The 4,473-nt window shown below is 51.7% G+C and overlaps 1 pseudogene; it reads left to right on the plus strand.

The window, feature by feature from the left end:
• The window catches only part of LOC131814146 (mitochondrial ornithine transporter 1-like), a 395,300-nt pseudogene that overhangs the window by 359,622 nt on the left and 31,205 nt on the right, over positions 1-4,473 (plus strand).

Consider the following 4,473-nt stretch of genomic DNA (forward strand, 5'->3'; position numbering starts at 1 on the left):
TTTTCTTGCTTGTACCATTAAAAAGCGGTCAAGGAAAGGACAAAAGAAAATGACCCCCTTTATTTTTATTTTTTTTAAAGATTTTATTTATTTTATTGACAGAGAGAGAGACAGCTTGAGAGGGAATACAAGCAGGGGAAGGGGCAGAGGGAGAAGCAGGCCTCCTGCTAAGCAGGGAGCCTGATGTGGGGCTCAATCCCAGGACCCTTGGGATCATGACCCTAGCCAAAGGCATACGCTTTTTTTTTTTTTTTTTTGATTTTTATTTATTTGACAGAGATCACAAGTAGGCAGAGAGGCAGGCATAGAGAGAGGGAGAAGCAGGCGCCCCGCTGAGCAGAGAGCCTGATGCAGGGCTTGATGCAAGGCTTGATCCCAGGACCCTGGGGCCATGACCTGAGCTGAAGGCAGAGGCGTAAACCCACCGAGGCACCCAGGTGCCCCCCAAGGCAGATGCTTAACGACTAAGCCAACCAAGTACCCCAAGCTACCCCCTTTAAAACATTGTCTTAACAACTCTTTAATGGGATACAAAAAGTCCCTTATTCCAAACTGGTGACAAAAATCCAAATCCATGCTTATTTCAAATACAAACTCTACCTCATTCCAAAAAAGATTTGAGAGAGTTTCCAATAAAGGTTACATCAACAGTCAACAATAATCAATGGGAGTTGTGTGATCAAAGCATTTTTTTCTCTTTCTCATTAATTAAAAGTATTGAATCAGAGATGATTTAAGTTTTTGAATTATTTACAACTCCAATTAACACTTTGTTAAGACACATCCACATGGTATTAGGGCCAAAATGCTCCAAGTGATGAAATTATATCCCCATTTTTGTATCATTAACTAGTGCATTGTGAAATACTGTTGAAGCAGCAAAGGCTCACTTTTTCATGTTAGCAACTCTGTCCCCCACCTTTGACCTACGTCACATCTGCCCCTTCATCACATAGTCGGCTGTACTAATGTCCCTGGATTGTGTAGTCCCAAGTGTAGCAAACAACTTCCTGGAGCACAGGGGTCAGTGCATTGACTCGCCTGCTGTTTGGAACCCAGATCTGAAATGCCATTGGGGTAACCTACCTATACTGACGGCAGTAATGCAGGACTCTGTAAAGTCCTGTTCTCGAGGCCATCAGATGCCTGGGGAATTACCCTTAGAACAAAGTTTGAGTGGACACCAAGAAGGTGATTTTGCAATTAGTTCTCTGAGCTTCTGTGAGATGTTAAGCTTTTCAACATCTTATATTTCTCTATTCCTAATGCAGCAAAAACAGAAAGAGCCACTACTGTGAGGGAGTTTAAGCTGCCAAGGTGAATTTATAAAATGTGAAGGGAGGTCTATTTCAGGGGAAAGAATTGGTTCCTGCAACTCTCTTGCTTTTAAAAGGAAGCTTCTGGGAAGTTAGGGCCATGAACTTCAGACTTGAACAGAACTCTGCGGAGTTCCAGCTCTTTCATTAGTACTTATATAACTTTGGGCAAGTGACTTGGCCTCTGAGTCTCCCATCCTTCACCAACATCATTGGTGCCAGGCAGGGTGTGAAGCACCAGGATACAGCAAGCAAGACAACAGGACAGAGGCAAATGGATTAGGGTTTTTGCAAAAAAGGTAACTTTGCTAATTGGGGATTAAAAATATGCACAAATGTTTCCTGGTTATTTGTGAGTTTACACATAAACTGAGGCTAAGGTTGTTGAGGAAATGTGAGGGGAAAAAAGAAACAGAGCAGGAGTGGTGAGAGTCTGGAGCAGCTTTTGTGAGAGTAGGAGAAGGGACTCAAGGGAGACAACACAAAGAACAAGGTTGGCTGGCCGCCCCGTGAGGGCGTGACAGTGACCTGGAGTAGCGCCTGCCCTCAAGATGGTGGTGGATGGCACCAGCTGGCTCCCAGAGCAGCAGTGGCCCGCGTGGTGGATTGCCCCAGCAGGATCACGGAGATCAGAGGTTGTGATGCAGTTGCGTGAAGGCTGGGGTTTGAAAAGGTTAAATGGTTCACTAAAGGTCACCCAGATTTTTACACAAGCATCCTGGCTCCAACTCCTGTTGCTCTTTCCAGTCTGTACCCACAGACTGGCTCTGTCCTTAATAAAGTTTCCTTTGAGTCTCAAGTTTCTAGCTTGCTAAAACCACTGGACCAGGGGATACTGAAAGTCCTTGAGACCTCTAGAATGTTGTAATAGTAGATTTTGCTCCTGAGTCTGCTTCCCACCAGTTAGGTCACAAGTCCCCTTGGGCAAGTATTTCAAACTCCCTGGCTTGTTTCTGTAATTAAGTTTCAGAAATTTGACTTCTAAAGTGCTGATTTTGGGAACCTGGGTGGCTCAGTGGGTTAAGCTTCTGTCTTTGGCTCAAGTCATGGTCTCAGGGTCCTGGGATAGAGTCCCACATCCAGCTCTCCGCTCAGCAGGGAGCCTATTCCCCCCACCCCCACCCCCACCCCCCGCCTCTCTGCCTACTTGTGATCTCTCTCGCTGTGTCAAATAAATAAATGAAATCTTTAAAAAAAATAAAGTGCTGGTTTTGTGAAAAGTCAGTTTGGGCTGTTTTTCTGAGTGCCCCTATTTATCAGGAGCTCTGATGCCTTCATAGCGCCTCCTACCTCTGGAAAGTCTGTTCAGTTGTAACTTCAAGTTAAGCACTTGCACTAACACAAGTCATGGGGGATATTTAAGTCTCCCCTCCCCCCATCACTTAAGTGATATTGTCAGTCATCCAACACCGCAACCAAACAGGGCAAAAACAAATTGTAAATGGAAAAGATAGCACAGTTTAAGGAAGAAAATGAAGTGTAGAAAATGAAAATAAATGCATGAAGACTGAGCCAAAGAAATCCGAAGGCCACGACTGAGTTATATGGAGCAGCTAGCTGTCAGTAACAGACTCAGAGCTTTCCAGTTGAGTGGGTGTTAGCTCTCTGTCTTAGCGAACTGGAGAAAATTCCTTTACTGGCCGTATACAAGATTCTTTGAATAGTGCTTTTAAATAAAATGCCAGAGAGCCACAGAGGTAGCCTATAACTCATTAGGAACTGAAAGATCAGAGAAGCCCGATTTAGAGCCAGTTTTCATCGGTGGGTGGGACCTTCTCCAATGTCCTAGGCGAGGATGGATTTCCTTGAGGTAGGCAAAATAGGGAACGTTTGTTTTGTGGGGTTTTTTCCCTGGCAATAAGCGAATATATTTTTCATCACCACGCCTCCCGTACTTCTGTAGCCAAATATAAAATAGAGACCTTGAGTCCCAGCACGGTTCACCAGCCCAAAGACTTCAGCAGGTCCTTCCAACACCCCCAACCCCGCCCTGAGTTCCAGCTGGGGTCGAGCCTCTCCGGAGTCCTCCGGGAACCTGGACGAAGGGAAGCAACTCCGGGGGCCCGGGCTCCCTGTCCTCCAGGTCCTCCAGCTCGCGGGCCCGCGGGCCGGGGGTCCCGTGACCTGCGCGGGGCCGAGTGCGCCGCCTAAGCCGCGGACTTCCGCTTCCCCGCGCCGGCCCCGCGCTGCCAGCCCCCCGCCGCAGGGGAGCTCCGGGCCCCGGGGGCCGCCGCCCTTTGCGCTCCCCCGCGGGTGGGCGGGGCGGAGGGCCGGCCCGCGGCGGACGTGGGTGTTAAGCGGCTGCCCCGCGGCGGAGGCAGAGCGGCGAGCCGGCGGCGGAGCCCCAGCAGCACGCGCGGCCAACTGTCCTGGCGGTGAGCGCAGCCCCACAACCGCCGCTCCGGGGGCTGCGGGAGGGAGCGGGGCGCGAGCGGGCCTACGCGGCGGGGCGGGGAGGCGCGACCTTCCCGGGCAGCCGGCGGGCTTCTGGGGTCCGCGGCCCGCGCGCCGTCCACGCGCCCAGGTCGTTACGGGCGCCGAGGGCCGGGGCTCGCGGGACACTCCGGGGCTCCGCGGCCTCCTTTCCGTAGAGTCACCTGCCGGGAAGGGTGTCCTCTTGCCCCGCGGAGAGTCATCAGGCCTCTGGGCACCGCGCCGCCCGTGCCCGGCCCCGAGTGGGGGCGGTTATGAATGGGAGACTCTTGCAGGTTGTTGGGCTGGAGTCCGAGGACGAGAAAGCGGGAAGCAGTCTCCCTCGCGGGTCCTGTGCCCCCGGGATCCGGAGCCTCGGAGCGCGATTGCCTGGCCGGCGTGTTAGCGGGCAGACGGGCCGGCATCGCAGCGCCTTGGGTCCGGCTCTAGTCCTGGGCGGGAGGGCAGCCGGGTCGGCTTGAGCTCCACCAATCCTACCTGGTGGAGCAGGTGGACTCAAGAGCGTTCTCCCAGGCAAGAGACTCATTTCTCCTGGGAACTTCAGAAGGCTGTGTGGCTGGCGATGTTGTCTGTCTCTCCTGGAGTCGGACCCACCTGTGCTTGCAGGAGATGTAAAGGGGCGCGAAAAGGATTCAGCTTTTCAACTGGCTCAAGACTGAGTTTTAACTTCTGCTGACCAGTCTTGCCTCCCAAGCCGAATGTATTTTTCCAGACTTCTTGAAGC

This window comes from Mustela lutreola, chromosome 13 (assembly GCF_030435805.1).
Source record: "Mustela lutreola isolate mMusLut2 chromosome 13, mMusLut2.pri, whole genome shotgun sequence".
In the NCBI taxonomy this organism is placed as follows: Eukaryota; Metazoa; Chordata; class Mammalia; order Carnivora; family Mustelidae; genus Mustela; species Mustela lutreola.